Source organism: Sphaeramia orbicularis, chromosome 14 (assembly GCF_902148855.1).
Source record: "Sphaeramia orbicularis chromosome 14, fSphaOr1.1, whole genome shotgun sequence".
NCBI lineage: Eukaryota > Metazoa > Chordata > Actinopteri > Kurtiformes > Apogonidae > Sphaeramia > Sphaeramia orbicularis.
The window spans coordinates 27,117,407-27,136,983 of record NC_043970.1 but is presented as its reverse complement, the minus strand read 5'-3'; the positions used below and the strand labels follow the sequence as shown (position 1 = coordinate 27,136,983).

Sequence of the window (19,577 nt, the reverse complement as noted above, 5' to 3'; positions counted from 1 at the left end):
TCTTTTTTGTGTGTTTCACTCGACACCCCTGCAGTGCCCTGTCTGGACGGCTGCCAGAGGCGTCAGTCAGAGAGACTCCAAACGGATGTGAATGTCTTCATCACGCCTGTCACAGCAGCTCAGAAACCTTTCAGCGCTCACACGTCTAATGCTTCACTTAATGCAGGTGTGGTTTTGGGTCTGGGCCAGAGTGCCAGATAAGAGATGACATCAGAGCATGAGTTCATGGCAAACACAACACAGTGCAGTAAATCTGTGTCTTTACAAACATACAACCTGTGGCTGATATCCTGCAGTGGCCCTGCAGGGATTTCTCTCAGAGCTCCTTTGCTTTGATGTGTTTTATTGGCTCGTACATGTTGTTATACAATAGGTTATCCGCTCTGCTAGGTTTTAAAACAGGCACATTGTGTTGACTAGATTTTGAGCAGGTTATCCAAACTACACCAGAAAAATATGAGCTACATGCATTTATTTGGATTTGTTTTAAACAAAAAACGTTACAGTTTGTTTAGATTGGGGAAAACATTCATTCAGCCATCCGCAATAGAGTGTATGTCTTGTCCAAGTGCTTTAAAAATCAGCAGTCTATCTTTTTTGGTCTACAAGAACAAAATGGGAGGACAGGAAAGCTTTAACAAGATATTTTACATGTGTCCATTCCCATGAAATACACCTTAAAGTTTTAATGTGTGAATGTGTGTGTTGATATGCATGAAATTTATGTTCATACGAGGGTGACATGTAATGATAATAAACTTAATATTGACAATGACTTTTATTTAGCCTTTTTTTGGGGGAACAGTAGCTACTGCCACAGTACTGTGGCTCAAAATATTGGTTTGTCTATTGCCACAGAGCCAATCAAATAATCTGAATTCTGCAATCTGAATGGTGTTCCAGTGGCTTATTTATATTCTTCAAAAACCAGGGCAAATTCCTCATATGAAGCAAAACAGTTGCCATGTTTCATGTTGTTTGCCTGCATGATGAAACTGAACGTGCAAATATGTGCACAAACCAGCTTCCAGTAACTGGATAGGCTCATGGCATGTGCGATGCTTATTGCCTCAGTACTGTGGCAGCAGGGTGACAGGTTACAGGCCACCAGTCTACACATGATATAACAAGGGCGCTGATTGGCTCTGTGGACAAATGAGAAAGTCGTCCCACAGTACTGTGACAATTGCAATTCGTTTTTTTTTTTGTTTTTTTTTTCTTTTTCAGTTCATTCATTTTTGACATTATGCTCTGTATGCCGCCTGTTCTCCTTTACTGTTTTATTCTGTTCTGCCTGATCTTTCCATACTATCAGAATGTTCAAGTTCAACAAATCTTTGATATCACCAGGGCAATTGTATGACGCCAACAGAATTACATAAAGTGTCACCAACATTAAGAACCAACAAAACAATAATAAATAAACATAATTATCACATTGCATTAAGGAAATCTTCACTTTGTCCTACATTTTGACTTTGACAATCTACAGCCAGATGGAGGCAAAACAAACCTTCAGCCCAAATCATCCCAGATTGACTAAAGACCATATAAAGATGTTGGAAATCATGCGATGCTAGGCCTGCAATTTGCTGCACATGTTTACAATGCTTCGCTGTCACTTCCTGTTTCTAAGACGCTGATCCAAACCAGCAAATAAAAGAAAAGGTGGTGCTTGATTCAGTGTTGTTATTGTAGAATGTTGCTGTTTTACTGGTTTTCCTACCATTGGGCTAACATTGACACATTTGCAGTATTGTTGATTGATCTACTATGTCCCTGAATAAATAAAAAATAAATAACAAATGATTTATTTATCAGTGATTATGCACAAAAGCATCAGTCTCATAAGGGAAGAGATGCACTGTATCAGATTCAGTTACTTGCTAATTTCAGTCTGCTGTCCATGTGTGTTTGTTTTCAATAACATGTGCATGAAACAAAGCTGTGATTTATTAAAATGATTTCTTCGAAATGACTGGTCTTACCTTTTCTAGTAGACAGTAAACAAACTCCCTCTTATGAATTATAGATGAGGTCTGTCTTGCAGGGGCAATTCCAAAAACAGGGACCCGAGAAATGAGTTTTGGAAACACTGATTAAGGGAGCAGATTTTGACACATGGGATGTGACAGTCGGTAGCTGAGTCTCACTCTGACTGTGTTTTGTAAACAGCAGAGAAGTGAAGGACTTTCCAAAAGTGCAGACTGTTGAAGTGCCCATTAGCAGGAAAGTATTGGTGGAATTTAGAGACTATGGCGGGACAGAGATTAGGATGTCATCAAGCTTCCTCTTCAAGATGACAGGAGGATTTGGACAGAAAGAGAGCAGGGGTTTAAGGGGCAAACAGGGTGAAAAATAATTTCATGTGGTTAGAAACAAACTGTTCTTGGTTACTTTGTAAAGTTTCCTTACCACACTCTAAAAGAAGTGGGTCACTTGAGAGGAGTGACTCACTGACTTTAGCTGCACTGGGACCTCAAATGAATTATCCATTCAAACCCACAATAGCATAAAACCTGGAAATTGTTCAACCTCTTTTGTTTTGGCAGTTGTTTCTATGCCTACTGCATGTAATTATCCTACAGGATATCCTGTTTTTATCCTGTTTTTGCAGTCTTCCTCCTCTTTAGTTAATCACTTGAAAAGCTTGAAGCGACCAGTGGATGATGCATGTATTTTTTCATTAACTCACTTGTTAACTATTTTGTGGATTAAATGGTGAATATTACAGACAAGTCACCATTCCCATCTAATAAGCTGAGGATGTACAATCATGTCACCTGCCTCATGTGTTTACTGTTACTGAATGAGGTACAAGAACAAATCCAGAGCATCATGTTTTGGTAAAAATGTTAAAACGGGTTGGCAGATTCCCTTCGCCTTCAGTCCTCAAGGTAAAAACACTGCAATATATGGCTTTAAAGATTAATGAGACTCTCCGAATACTAACCAGATGGTGATCATTATGTTTTGGGCTCTTCTTCTGCTCGACTCTTTGTTCTGCTTAGCGGGTCAACAATACATGAAACTGAAGCCGAGATAACAATGGATGAGTCTTTTGCAATTGTTGAAACTATGACGGTGTATCTTCCAATGTTTGTAGAGTGTCAGAGAAGCTTCTTCTTTATAAATAAGTCTGACGTTGGTGAGGATCTATTTTTCCAACTAGAGGTTCATTTTACTGTAGCTGCAACCCAGAACAATATTTCACTTTTACAGGTCTTTAATATTTGGCTTAACTTGGTTCATTGCTGTGGTTTTATAAGGATTTTACAATATGACGTTTCATTGATAAATCCATTGTGTAGTTTTTCTTCCCTGCATGTAAAAACTGGGCTAAAAGCAACATATGCTTCTCAGGATTAGATGAAGTCTAACACACATTAACTGTTGCATGATACACTACACCTGCCCTTTCCAAACTTTGGGTCAGAGCCCTAAATGGACTGTTTTTTATTGGGTCACCAACTGTCTGCGTAAACTGCAAAACAACACGATGAGACATCAGTTGTGACTTGATCTTTATTGATAAAATGCATGATGTCAAAATGTAAACACAAGAAAGAGTGTCTAAATGTTAGCCTCAGCAATACATCTGGAAATAAAGGAGGCTACAGCTTGCCAGTTTTAGCTGTGGTTGATATTTAGACATTCCTTCAACTCATTTCTGATGTGAATTAAGTAGCAAAAGTCAATAAAAATGACAAATGTTAAGTACATTCTATAGATGTTTTGTACACTTGCATCCTGGAGAGACACCTAATCAGTCCTGTGTGTATGCGGACTTTTAAATAAATAAGGATTTTTCTGCTGGAACAATAATATATCGACCAGAAAAGGTTTGTGTTGTTTTTTTGTTTGTTGTTTTAACCTTTTTCCCTCACCTGTGTTAATGTGCCCTTCAGTAAAGTACAACTACCCACTTCTTTTCAGCAGGCAGTGAATAAAACTGTAGTTGTTTTGGATGAGTAGGATTATAATGCATGTGCTGCTTACATACATGTATTTATTCAGTTTTTTACTCCACAGATGATACATGAAATACTAAAGAATGTGCCAGAGCAGAAGTATGAATAGATCCTATGCATTTGGAATGTGTGTATTTATATTTAATCTTAATACATTTCACCCAGTAAATAATGTCAAAACATCCGCTTTATGGCTCTGCTTCAGTGCCATGTTGTTTACATCTCACTATCATCCCCTGACAGGTTGAATCCCATTATATTCCCATCATATAAACATTATATAAACACACAAGTCTATGTCCGCCGATCTTTACATGCATTTTATAAGTGAATACACACACAGGATATTGGCAATAGCTTCAACACATTCTGCAACTTCCTGAGCTGTTTAACCACCATCAACCATCTGGACAACTAGTGCTTCAGCCAGATAACACGACTGTCAAACACGCCAACATAAAATGCAACACCGGAAATACTTTTCCTAAGTGTTAAACACTGCAGAGAGAGGATTTATATTAAAAAAATATTTATCGTGACACATATCATCATGGTGTCAAGTGTCAAGTGTACCATCAAACTGGATGAAAAAAAAAGCCTGAGAGAGTGAGATGTGCTTGTTTTTATTCTGATGGTTATTAAATAAACAACAAACAATGATATAGAGTGGCGCCAAAAGAAATACAGATATAGATTAACTATTGATCCCTAGGAGGAAACTCACTTTTTTTGATCAGCTTGATAAAAACAAAGAAAACTAAACAAAAACAGAATTAATAAATTAAACAATTAATGATGATGTAACACCACATTCATTCACATTTACACAGCACTTTCTGGAAGAGCACTTACTTAATAAATCCTCCAAAGACTATAAACAGCAGGTGGTTCATTTTTATCTCTTCCTGTATGGACAAGTCAGTGGTCGTAAAGAAAATAATCTTTTATCTGTTCGCATGTTACAGTCTGAGCTCTGTTACAAGTGAAGTCAATCTGAGGACAGCTGAAGCTTTGGCACTGTCCACTCTGTAGGACGGACAAGGACAGGACCTGGAAGTACACACAGTCACAATACTGGTTCAAGCAGTGATTCGGCTTTTGTACTCAAGTAGAAGTATAGACACATGTAAAAAGTCAAAAGTAGCCCTGTGAAGGACATTTCTAACAGCAGTTTCTGTGCAAATGTGCCTCTATTCTAACTTACACACAAACACACTGAAAAACAAGATACTGAAAATATATTTCAGTATATTCTCTCAGTTCTGTGATTAAAAAAAAAAAAAAAAAAAAAAGATACAATGTGCAAGTTTTCAGTGACATTCTCTGCTGTATCTCACTTTCCTGACACATTGTTTGTGTCTTCTTACATTTGTTGGGTTTGATGTTCACTTGATTGCCACACAAGGATTATGTGTTCCATATTATATTGTTCCAACCATTTAGACTGAAATCCGTGTTGCCGTTGTGAATATACTAAGACAAAGTTCCTTGGCCTTTAAATCTGGATTCATACTTCTTTTATCAGTCATTTTGAGACTACTTGCAGTAGAAGTGATTTTAGAGCCAGTGCTGTTAATTCTATCATCAGACTGAGTGTGAACATGTTCTGTATGAGGAATGAGCAAGGAGAGTAAATAATAAATCTGAAATTACTATGCTCAAAGCTGAAGTCTGAAACATACAAATGAAAATATGCTCTTAGTTCTGTGCATATTAATAGGTATTATCATATGTGTGATTTTTTTATTCATGTATGCTTTCTTTGCACAATAACTGCTTTCATTCCCTAAAAAAATGACACAAATGCACAAAAGAATACAATATCCTAATGGTGAAGAATGCTTTTTTTTTTTTTAATATATTTTTATATATATTATATATATTTTATTGTATTTGTGCCTGTTGAGAAAAATGCTGCTAAATTGTTTCTATTCTATTCTGAAATTATAAAGTACAAATATGCTGCAGTTTTTCAGTTACTGGTATGAATAGACAAACAGACATAATTAGTAATTTCCCTCAAATCTATTAAAACAAATAAACGTTAAAAATGTTATAAGCAGAAAACACAGGTAATTGTGTCGAAATGAAAGAAAAGGAAAAAGCTGTCAGAAAAATAAATACTCAAGTAATGTAAACCTGTACTTTAGTACACTAATGAAGTACTTCTTCACGTGCACACATGGTGTATATGGTAACAGATCATGTACTGTAAAATATCCAAGTGTGTTTTATTGTTTGTGCTTCTGTGTATATATTAGATTATTGTGTGCATGTGTGACTGTATCTGCGCTCAGAACAACAGCTTGGGTCCAGAAGGCCCCAGCGATCCTCACGGTGCCCCCCTCCACCCCCAACAAACACACACGTACACACACATACACACTGTCTCTCATGTGAAGACTGGGCCGACATCACTCCTCCCTTCACCCAGTGACTCATTCACAGAATATTCTTTTTTCCCTCCTCATTTCGTTTTTTTCTCCCAAAGGCTAAAACTATCCATTTTATTTTGCAATGGCCTTCAAACAGCTGTGGTGTAACACACACACACTTCTGCTCAAACGTCACACAACATGAGCAGAGGCATTTACATGTAATCCAACAATTGTCCATTCATTTGTAGTTTTGTTGTGATGAAGACATGGAACCTTCTTAAAGGTTCAATGTGTAAGATTTAGGAGGATCTAACAGCAGAAATGAAATCTAATATCTCAAATCATGCTTGTGTGCAGTATAATCACAAGTAAGAATTAAGTTGTGTTTTTGTCACCTTAAAATCATCATTAGTGATTAAGGTCATGCCGTCGAAAGTGGCGGAAAAAAGTTTTTGGACACCCCATGCATTTGTGATATATTGCATTAAGAATCATTGTTAATGGGTCATATTTTGCTCAACCCACTTTTATTAGTCTTTGGTTCATTCATTTGTGTGTTTGGACCCTAATAGTTCAAAAACTTTGAATTTGAACCCTTCAGGTGCTGCAAAGCTATCTTTATATTCATTTTGGCAAAAATCGAGTGGATTTCTACAACTTGTTTTAATTCCTGCTTAATTTGTTACGTCTATAACTAGTTATGTCACAACATTTGCACATATAAGGTCAAGACTTCCGATGAACATTTCTCTGAGTACGCCATAATTGTTTATCAGCAGCAGCGGTTGTAGTCCATACTGAAAATATATCCAAACTTCAAGCTGATTACCTAAAATATTAAGTTGTTGGTTGAACAGGACAGAGCAGCACAACCAACAACCTGGAGGGGGTGGGGCATGAAGTGACTCATTTGCCTTTAAAGGGCCAGCACTCAAAATGACCTTTCTGGTGTCATTAGTCAGAAATAGGGTTGAAGATGGACCTGTGGAGTTGAATGAATGAGATTTCAGGCCCAAGCATAGCATTTACAATTTATGTAGACCATAGGGAATTGTTTTAAAATACATAATTCCTTTTAAAAAAGTAAAATATCACTCCTTTAAGTCACTGAACTCTGCCAAGTAGTGTTCCATTCTCCAAACCCACATTCACACACTCTCTTCTGCACATGCTCTGTTCCATCAAGGTCAAAAGTGGATGTTTCAGCAAGATAATGAAACACATCCAGGCCATGACATGTTGAAACTGTCAAGAATTTAGTTTTATTTTTTTGCATTTGTTTGTGTCTGTCTACAGAAGCGTATTGCATTCACACAAAAAAATAAATTCAGCTGTTTTTTCAAATTAAAGGGATAATTATCTCATAATTACGAGAAAAAATAAGTTAAAAAAAAACAATTTGGCTCTGTTTTTCTGAATTAACGAGATACTGTTTCCTGAAAAAAATTAAATTTGGCTCTGTTTTTCTGAATTAACAAGATAATTATCTCGTTAATTCGGGAAAAAAGAGCCAAATTTATTTTTTTGTGTGAATGCAATACGCTTCTGTATCTGTCTAATGCAGTAACACCTTCTTAAACACAAAACTGATTTTTCCGTGAATGTTTCATAACAACATTTGAGATTGGGTGAAATTTTAAGGGGGTCTGAATTTTTTTTTTTCCACATCTGTACATCTACTGGACCACAGTGTTATTCCAATATCCCAGAACAGACTTCCTTTCTGTGTTATGAAGGGTGGTCTTGAAAGTTAAAGTACATTAGTGTTACATGCTATGTTTGAGACTGGACCATAGTCATTCATTCATTCATTCATTTTCCAATTTTCCATTTTTACTCTCATTCACACCTCTGGGTGATTTAGACTAGCTAATTAACCTATTAAGTGCATGTCTTAGGACAGTGGGAGATAGCTAGAGTACCTGAAGAGAGCATGGACACCACTCAAAAACAGGACCCTACCAGAACTGGAATCAATACCTTGTTGGACCTTCTTGCTGTGATGTGACAGTGCCAACCACTGCACCACCAAACTAGTCTGAACCCCACTTAATATCCCCTAAAAGCTGCAGGGGCTGAAATCAGAAGAAAACAAATGCCAACATGTGAAATCACACCTTTCCTCTGCAGCTCTCTCCTCTTGGGGCCAGCTCAAAATATACAGTCGTGGAAAAAATTATTAGACCATCAAAAGTCATCAAAAACAATGGTCATGCAATCAAGTTCTAACTCCTGGGTGTATCATGTGACTAAAACAGACAGAAAAGAAAACATGGAATGCCTAAAAGCACTGTTTTTGACAGTACAATGCCATAGATATTGATGTAAGAACTTAGATGTTTTGGTTATTATCAAGAAAACCATGGAAAATTCATAGATATCAGCTCTTAAATTAAACTCTTATAAGCTATTTTTGCCGTTATCATTATATTTGTCCAAACAAACGTACCTTTAGTTGTACCAGGCATTAAAATGAACAAGAAATGGAAGAAAATAAGGGGTGGTCAAATAACTTTTTCCGCAACTGCACAGTCATGGCACTTGCATTCGCTGCTTTTTGTTTCAAAGAGCAAATACATGCATTTTATACATTTTAAAACTTGTATAAACAATCACATTTATGCACAGACTCTATGTATGTCACTAACAAAACTTTACGTACAGATGAACCTGACGCTACTTCATGCTATTATGGAAAAGTGAAGTAATTTTTCAAGCTTTTGTGTAGAATCATATCCTGGTTGCATCAGCTGTCAATCACGGCATATCATATTTAAACCATATCTGTTTGTAAATATCTACGATTAGAGCAAATTCTTGGAGTTTTAGGGAAGATTTTCAACAGCCTGAATGGATGTCCTGCTGTCCCCTCAGACCACTTGAATTACAATATGATGAAAGATAATTGCTTGGTTTTAACCCGATGTTGCTAAAATCAACCAAAGTAATGCAACCTTAACATAAAGCAGAGAACTCAAACACTACCTATAAGAGAGGGTGCCTTTTGCAGCCACCATAGGGGAGGGTGAGGTGAGGGGTATTTAGTTGGTTTCCAATCCAGGTCATGCATTGAAGCTTTAAAAAAAAAAAAAAAAAAAGATAACATTTCATTCTAGATTTGCTCAAGCTCTCATGGACATCTGTTTTCCTTCACTGTATTTCTAAGCTAACAGTGTCCAATGTCACACAATGTTTCAGTGGTAGAGAAGAAGAAAAAATGCATGGAAGAATTTGAGAGCAGGTGTGAGGATTTGACCTGAGTCATCTACATACAAGTCAGTATATTGCAGCTGTTATCATGGATGTAGGGCAACGGAAATCATGAACTTCGCAATAGATGACTCTAATATGAACACACAAAAGACAGTAAATTTCATGTAATCACACTAGCACTTTTAGATCTGAAATATGATATGAGAAAATATCTAATAAATGCATACATGATGTAAAAGTATCATCAAAGGTAAATATGTACCCCAATCCATCTGAGCCTTCCATAACCATACAGGGAACAGTTACCTTAGCCAAACTACAGTGTCTGCTCTCTATTCCCCACTACAGTATAGCACGCAATGACTCCAACCACCTGCAAAAGTCATTAACTCACAGCAAATTGGTTCCACATGTAGAGATGCACTCCCACAAATGGTGTGTCACATAAAATGGAAATCTTGGCTTGAAGTTGTGTGAATAGGAGGAAAAAAGTGATGAAATTGTGTGAGAAACATGGTTGGACAGCAAGTCACAGAAAAGAGGTTAGTTTGGTCAGGCTTTCTCTACGAGGATTTCCTAAAGATGGACAGCTGGGTAAAATATCATCTAAATGGCCTTCAACCGGAAATGTAATTTAAGGGATCAGTAGATTTACATAGCTGCGGTTTTTGCTTTAAAATGTTCTTGAAGGTAATGTTTGTTTCATCTATAAGCGCAGGTACAGTAGTGACAGTTGTTGTACACCAGTTGTCCTCTAATCTTTCTTTTCCAGAAACCTTTAATTAGTTAAATAAAGAAATCCTATAGGCCTGTCTTAAACCTTTAATCTTCTACCTGTGTGGGAAGTTAACGCTTTTCCAAATTACAGTTATCAGCAAACAAGCTGCTGTCTGTCTTTGGGTCTGGGGGAAGTTTTGCCCCCAACACTTTCTGTCTCCAGGTGTGAACGTGTCACCTGACTCTACAAACCTGCAAAGCTTTCACCTGCATCTGTTTTCCTTTCAGTTCTCAATCTGTACAATTAAGACACGATTCATATATTTATAGTGATGTTTAGTTGACTCTGACACCTTGGTTTATGTCATAATGGTTGCTTTAGGTGATCGACACCACCATTCTCGTGATCAAATAAATGGATTTTATTTCTTTAGTCCAAAATCCGTCACATATCTGGGTCATCTAACCTCAGAGCATCCCCTACCAGTTACCTGTCCAGGTGATGTTGCTAGGTTTTGTTTTGTTGAAAGAGTAAAACTAAAACTGTCAGCTCTGAACCTCCTTTTTGTTGCTGAGGACTCACACAGTGAAATCATACACCATATGGAGTTTGAAATTACCAAAGCAGCTTGTTCTTCTTCTGCACGACTGAGTCATTTGCCCCTTCTGATCTTTGTTCTGCCATATTTTTATTATTTTCCGCAAACACTAATGCAGCTCACAGAAACTGTTGACACATAGCAATATTTACTCTTAGACTAATGAACATTTGGCAGAACACTTCACAGATGATGTTGCTGTGATCGACAGTGTGTATTGTAGCTGTTGTTAGTAAGGATATGACACATCTGTACAGATAAATAATGATGTGTGGCTGGAGAGCAAATGATTTTCCACTGGTTTCAGCAAGTTTTTAAAGCATGAATGTTCTTTTTTTATATATATAATTGCAAAATACATTCACACTTATAACTTTATACCTTCACTTAAGCAAATATAAAATGTTTTCATAATTTCTGAATATAGTTGATCTATGCATATGGTGAGTTACATTATGTAAAGCTCCTAGTGTGTGGGCGGAAACTTTAAACCATATGGAAACCACTCTTAACAGCAGGGGTGGCTTTGCTAAATGGAGCCCAACAGGGCTTTAAAATGCAAAATAATGATGAGTTCATTAAAAAGAGTTACTTTCCTCACCTGGGAATCAGTAAATGTTACAGGTTGGTAAGGTTTTTTTTCTCTCCATAAAAGCCTGAGGACTCTGAAACTGAGCTCCTGCCTGCAATAATTAACAGCAGGATTAAAAAGACAAAAGATCAGCAGGAATATATTGATCTGCATGATTTTAAAAAATCCCATTGTAGCAACTTGCTTTGTTCCATAATAATTTAGAATAATTCAGTAAAGTTCAATGGGAAATGAATACAAGATGCTGAAGCTGAGCAGGAAATATGTGTAGAGGCATAGATGTGTTGGAAACAGTCACATTTCAAGTCAATGGTGTAGTGAAAGAGTTACTGATCTCCTCATCTCTGCTGCAGCGCTCCAAAAACACACATGCTGTGGTCACATAGCCAATAGAGCTCAGATGGCAACCGAACACACACTTATTAATTTCAACTCCACATCTGAATATGTCTCTGGACGGTGGTGACATTGGCTACAGCTGCAATGAGAACAGCTGTAATAGGAAGAGTTCTTCTAAGAAACGGATTCTTCCTCTGCAGTAAAACCACATTTAGAGCAGATCTGGATATGAGAAACATGGTCATGTCAGATGGAAAGGAGGCCTGGACTCTTCACTGTCATCAGCTACAGTTTAGTCTTATAATGCTTTGATTTCCTCTGAGACTAAGGGGATGTTAGAGTCAAAGACTTAAGGTGCATGTCTATTTTCCACTTATTTGTCCTCCCATTGTTTGTATGGCCTCTACTGAGAAACGTAAAATGACACACACACACACACACACACACCTACATGCACACACACACACACAAAATAAATAAATAAATAAATATATATACACACACACAGTTTATATATGTTTTTATTATTATTATTTTATTTTTTTATTATTATTTTTTTTTTTTTTTTTTTATCAAATAAGCTGAGTGACTGAATGATGGCTGCTCTTCTTCCCAGGTCTGACAATTCATAACATGTGTTACAGTCTGAAGTAGTACAATATACTGACCAAGCAAAAACCAAAGGATGTGGAGCTTATCCAGCAATGCTGTCTTTGATTTTTCTCAGAGTAATGGATAACCGGAGAGCAGGTTTTACAATGTGAAGGACAGCTGCCCGAACGAAGAGGAGGAAAAGTATGTCAGCAGCAAAGCCATGAAATGGGTAGTGAGGAGGAAACTTTAGTGCCCCCATGTTAGGAAAGGAAGGAAAAACAGAAAATAAAAAAAAGTCCCATTTGTTGTGTTAGCTGTGTGTAATGACTGTATTTTCAGAATATGAAATGGTTTCAGCTACAGCACTGTCACTGTGAGAACTGATAGTTTATATAACTTTTGACCACACTGTCATTTTTACGGTCAGTTAATTAGCTAATAGTGAATGTGTATTTAGATAGGGTTTATTACTGACACATTAATGTTAGCACCTGTTTACACCTGCTCATGTGAATAACTGACATAAGTCACAAACAGCATCAATTCTTTGTTAAACTTTGACATATAGTAAAAGATAACAAATATCTAATATGAAACTAATGTATAGGTTTGTCATAATGTAAATGAATTTGTGAAGGGTGTTAAACAACAACCACCTGCAGCCAAACCCCAGCTCCACCTCTATAAAAACAAAATACTAGCTAATCACCAACTCATATTTTAACCAAATGGATAGTGTAATCACATTTCGTCATTGCAACTCCTCTTTAATTTGCTTCAGTGTGTTTGGATGCATTCTAAACATATAATTTTGGATGGTTTTATGGTTGTGTTTAAAGACGAAATTATTTGCAATTAAAATGTTCCTCATATGCTCCCTCTAGATGTGGTAGATGTGATGGGTTTTATAGGTTTTGCATAAAAAGAAAAAAAAAATGGATTACCTGAGGGTAAACATTCACACTTAATCAAGCAAACAACTGCATCTGCAACTTTTCTTGTGGTCTGTGACTTCATGTTGAACAGAAGAGACAATTAGGAGGTAAGAAAAAAAAGAAGCTGGAAGAGTTTGTGCTAAACGTGAGAAATACGGTTACTATTAAGTTTGATGGAAACAAACGGTTGTAATTACAGCTCAGTTCTTTAGCACATAGTAACGCTGACAAGAAATGAACACTCAAAAGGTGACCTCACCTACAGTTGGAGATGTTTTGGGCCAAACCCCTCCATAATCTGATGAGATTGTGCAAACAACCTCCACAGGAGGCAAACCATCAGCCACTGCAATCAGTGCAGTTTACTCAGTGTTTATTTTACTCCGGACAAAATCTGGTCTGGTCAAAAATATGTGGTCCAAATGAAACAGAGTGTCCCTATCCGGCTCATAAAACACATCAAGGAGGAGCCTGTCAGGATGGAGGCTGATGGCATCATGGAAAACATATCTGAGCCAGCAGGGATCACTGAGGCTGCCCTTGAGCTCTGGAACAATAAAGTTTCCATAAGCTTCCAAAATAAAATGCTGCTTGGACACGAAATACAGAAATACCTGAAGTTATTTTTCAGAATCAGCATGGTGTTAAGTCAGATCAAATGACTGACGGGACATGTGCCAAGTCTTCTTAATGGCTTTCATGAGATATTTATATCTGTGTTAAGGGACTAATTTGAGCTTTAAGTCATGAGTTCGTACTGTAAAGTTCCACACGTGTCCATAAAACAAATCAGATTTATTCATAATAGTTGTTCTACTGATTGTATGTTCCACGGTTTGTCTCATTTTGATCTTTGAGGGAAAATCTCACTTTATAGGTATCATAAGATTCTCTATTTTGACATTTATATGTGGAATTACATCACCCACTGACAATTAAATAATGGCAGGATCAACGCACGTGTTTATTAGATGAACATGACTCTGTTTTATATCGGTTACACTGGAGATTTGGATAGATATCTTCTCCACGTGTTAAGTAGTTAATGAAGTGCTATCCTGTAATAGTAGTTTTTTAAGGGTTATTCAACCTTTTGTGAATCATATTTGACATGAAAATTGCCATTTGACTGAAATACGAAAGTGTTTCAATGAGCACTGTCATAAACACATTTACTTACTGTCATGTTCATACTTTTCTTGATCATTTCTCTGCATGATACAGCATTTTGTGTCATCAGTGTGTTTTCTGCCATACTATTATATTGTGTTATGAAATAATTTCCAGTTGAGAAATAAAATGTCAAGAAGTTTCAGACCTAGAGGGAGAGCCCAAGCATTTAACACAACAACACACAGTCACCGCTGGAGTTAAAACAATCCAGATGCGTCTTTTAATGCGCTTAATTTATTATTGTTTTGAGACAGATGGTTAAGTGCTTTTCTTATTTTCCTCCAAAGAGAATCAGAGATAAGGCAATGAGTCTAAGCCGGCATCTGCCTCTGACTGGTGTAAAAACAAAACATTATTTTAAGATGGTTACAATCACTTCTGTGTGGAGGACAAGAAATCGCATAGAATCATAAACTGAGAAAGTGTTCTAGACCACCAACACCGAGCGAACCGGAAGCTTTAAGTAGAAGCACCTGATGTTATTTTCTAGGATAAAAACAAGTTACATTTTAAAGCTTTATAGGCTGAGGCTGAGCTGAAACAGGAGAGGTGGGTTATGTCGACAGAGGAGATAAAAGTTGAGGAGGAAGAGCTGAAAACAAACTGACACAGTGAAAGTCTTAGGTCACCACATAGCTGCTCAGTGAGAACAAATGATACAATGTGGTAACACTTACTCATACATTCCTCACAGGTTTTAAGTACAGCGACAGGCAGGTTTCTTATCCTGCATCATCCCTTAGCACCAGCCATGTCTTTGGTCTTACCATCGATTATTTCTCCCACTAAACCCTTCATATATAATCAGCAGGATTAAAATATTAAAGCCTGGATGATCAACTACTTCCAAAGAAGCCTTAGACATGAAAGACGTTGTGTCCATCGTGTTGAGAGAAGAGTGGCTTTAATTAGAACCAAAAGGCTTGAAAGCTGCCAGTGTTATAAAGCTGAGCCTCGCCAAACCTTGGCGCCTGTGAGCTCAGCACAGCCTGCAATTTGTGTTTCATCTACAGCATCAGAGCAAAATAGGAAACATTGGTCCAGACATGCTGGATGAATAAAATATAAATGCTGGCTTGCAAGAGGCTGTACTTGAAAAGACATCCGAAATACTAGATGATGACTTAATCAAGCTGCAGCATAGATATAAGAGAGTATACGAGAAGTATGTCATCTTCTATCTTCCATGTGCACTATACCTATGCTTTGATTTATTTAGTACCTTACATTATTCATTCATTCATTCATCTTCTGAACCCATTTTATCCGTACTAACGTTGTGGAGGGTGCTGGAGCCTAACCCAGCTGCCTATGGGCAAAGGCGAGGTTCACCCTGGATGAGTCACCAGTTCATTGCAGGACATATAAGCCAAATCCCAATTCATCCCTTGGCCATACCCCTACCCCTCCATTTTGAGCATTCATGTGAAGGGTAGTAATGTCCCAATTCTCGATGAGTTGGAGGGGAAAGGTTAAGGGGGAGGGTTGTTTGTCCCTCAAAATGGAGATTTTTCAGGACCACACTACAAACGGAGGGGTATGAAAAATCTCACAGAATTCTGTTCGAATCATCATCAAGATGGAGGTAAACACAATAAAAACTGCAACAGTGTGATGAAAGAAACACACAAATGTGCGTATTTTCTTCATAAACAATTTAATCATTTGATCGACTGTTTCATGGCGTTTCAAATGTGTTGTAGACCACATTTCTGCAGTTTGCAGTTGATAGCTGCAAAAAGATGACCAAAGCCCATGGAACAGAGACGGTTACAGCTGCTGACGGCATGGTAAATTCTTTCGGAAACAAAGTTGCATCTGTTTATAGCGGCATCAATGACTACTGATGATGTAATAGATCTCAAAGGGTTGTCTCATTTCATAGGGGAATGTTTCAACCCCTGACCCTTGCAGCTCCATTTCAAGGAGTAGTGACAAGTGCAAGGGCCAAGGGGGAGGGGTAAGGGGGAGGGCCAAATTGGGATTGGGCCATAGAGATGAACAACCAGTCACTCTCACATTCACACCTACAGGCAATTTAGGTTGACCAATTAACCTGTCAGTGCATGTGGAGGAAGCCAGAGTACCCAAAGGGAACCCACGCAAACACGGGGAGAAAGGTCACTGTTTGGGGTTGAACCAAGGCGACAGCGCTATCCACTGCACCACCGTGTCACTCCACTAAATTATTATTTTAGAATAAAGTAATTTGATGTAGATGCGAGTTGATGTTAAAAGCATTTGAACTCTCCTTTATTTTAATCCTGAAAGACTTAAAAACCACTGTCGTGCAAAAGTATCTACTGATCTAAAATATTTAATAATCGCTGCATCATTAATCCTGTCAATACATGTAAATACAGTTTCTAAACATTTCATCGTCATCACATATGACCCATTTGGATATTCAGAGGCTTCGTAGTGAATATGGAAACACTGTCATCTCCTGCAACATTTATTCATCAATAAAACCCATATAGTTTGACAATTGACAGTTGTAGACACTTGTTTTTATGTTCAGTTACTAACATATTTGAAAAGGTCACTTTTTCTTCAGGTTTCTCTGTTCTGATAAAATAATCTTTGAATTTACTCAAAGGTTTTATTAGCAAATTAAGAAATACAAAATGCAGAGGATAATATTATAATAAATGGTGATAAATCACTAAGGAAAGGTTAAAATGTAGAGACAGATTGATTTGGAAGTTGCCACAAAAAACAGTCCTGGGTATGTAAGGGTTTAACATATTTTCTATAGATGATAAAGTATTTCTGTCAGGCTTTTATTTTTGGCTGAGAAGAAAACACTACAGCCTCAAACTGACAGAGTTTATTTACATTTTTAAAAGTATATCATTGCCAACAATGGGGCTATAAATTTAAGGCTAAGCCACATTCACAGTGTGCCATAAAATGGATAAATGCAACTTTTCTTATTTTTTTTAGGCGGTTAGATAAATATTTAATAAACACAAGCGTTACTATGCCAGTCGGTGTGAGGACGTGACTGAAATTTCATGCAGGTCTTTTGTTTGATAGATTGTGAAACTCTTAAGTCATACAAGGACAGCAGACAGTGGCTAATGTTTTGCTGCTTTTAAAATTCAAGCAATGTTTGCTTTTACAAGCCATGCAAGAAGCTACAGAAACACTGGCAATCGGACAACGATGAATGCCAAAGTCAATCTGACTGATCCTGCAGAAAATAAACCCTCAATAAACAGCCATCTTAAATTCAACAATTTATATGTTAGTTAAATAGATCACGCTTTAATACCAGTTATTGTTAGGGAGTGTATCCATGCTCCAACATGTTATCTGGTTTAAAGTGTGGACTGGTCTGGAGGGACTGACCCCTTGACCCGTGCACCATTTCCTGCTCCATAAAGGGCAACCCCACACAAGTCCCAGTCAGTTTTACTGCGAATGACAGGAAGGCCCTCAGGTGATGCACTGTGGGTGACCTGATGAAGAGGTGGAATTTTACCGAGTTAAAGTGCTGACTCTGTTCTGCACTGACTCACTGTTGCTATTGTTGATGTTAATCCTGTCGTTCAGTTAATGAAAAAATGTTTGTTGTTAACATTGCTGAGAACTGAGAACATCACTGCCGTGCCTCTCCCTCCATCTGACACACTTAAAGCACCTTGTATTGTGGATGACTCCTGAACTCCACGCTAGGCCATGCTGGGCTCTTCAACACCACACACCAACAACTGAAAATGTGAGTGTCACTATTAGTTCCAACCAATGAATTTGATTGGATGGCAGACATTCACTCAGTACGTATACATGTACCGATAATTAAAATGGACTAACACTATCATTTAGTTTTTTAAGGGTCATGTAATCCCACTGAATGACCTCAGCTCCAAAATAAACCCAATGTGGAGTTATTTTCTAGGTATAATACCACCGAAGACTCCAAAAGCCCTGGCTCCCATGGACTTCCACTGAACTTCTCTAAAAATACTCTGTCATTACTTTTTTTCCTAGGAATCATAACAGCCTCAGTTTCACTTGGATCTTCAAAAATGGGTCATGTCGTGATTCCTCTACGAACTGGATATGGTGTTGACATACAATTCAACACTCGGCCTTGTTGCTATGTGTATAAATTAGACCTATATTAACAGTCGATAATCTATATATCCTTGATTGTTACAAACATTGCACTACAAAGATGGGCAAATTTCCCCAAATAACATGCATGATAAGTGGTGAATGGATGTCAGAGGAGGATGAGGAGGGAAAGAAGCCTTGATACTTCAGTACAAATTTCCAGGTGTGTTCATTTGACATCACTTAACCCAAAAAGCTAATGTTTAGTCCAAGGTCATTTGGGTACCTGTTTGTTCAGGCCGAGCCAAATAAATTACTTCATTATTAAATTAACAAACAAATCTTGCATTTTTATCTCTTAACACTGCTAACAAAAAAAAAAAAAGAAAGAAAGAAAAAAGGCACTTGTAGAATAGTTGTATAAAGGTAATATCAATACATAAAGCCTGACAAAGAGCAGGTACAGAAGTCTTGTTTCTCTCAGGCCACTGGAATTACAATATACTAAGAGGTTATCACAAAATTCTGCACAAAGACGCTAAAAAATACTGCCTACTTTACCTTCAAAATGTAGTTTGTGAGTTCAACATTTACAAACTGTATGCACTTATGCGCTTTATATCATTATTGCTAATATACAGTACTTAACAGCAGAAATAAGCCTAAAATTGCTTTTTTTTAACCTTGTACTGTCCAATTACTGCACACAGTCTTGTTTGCACTAGAGCTGGTGTTCTATATATACTAAAGGCATTCAGATGCTTTTATTTTTCTCTTAATTGCATTTACACAACATTCATGGATTTTCTTTAAACCACAGTGCGTTGTGGTGTCACCGAGCACTAAGTCCATAATTACCTTTCATTGCATTGTAATTCATGTGGTCTGAGCTTCCTTGTCTGTGTAGGAAATCTACCCTGTGACGCAGATGTTGGCCAACCACAGGTGTTTTCAGACAGGTCAGGGGGTTAACTACATGACTGGCATCTATGACTGTTTGCTGA

At 37.4% G+C, this 19,577-nt stretch overlaps 1 protein-coding gene across 1 annotated transcript in view; it reads right to left on the bottom strand.

The window, feature by feature from the left end:
- stk36 (serine/threonine kinase 36 (fused homolog, Drosophila)) overlaps positions 1–18,217 on the bottom strand; it is a 65,375-nt gene extending 47,158 nt beyond the window's left edge. Inside the window, exon 1 of the mRNA XM_030154220.1 lies at positions 18,158–18,217. The gene's annotated coding sequence lies outside the window, so the exon portion shown is untranslated. The remainder of the gene's footprint in view (positions 1–18,157) is intronic.
- Positions 18,218–19,577: the final 1,360 nt, after the last annotated feature.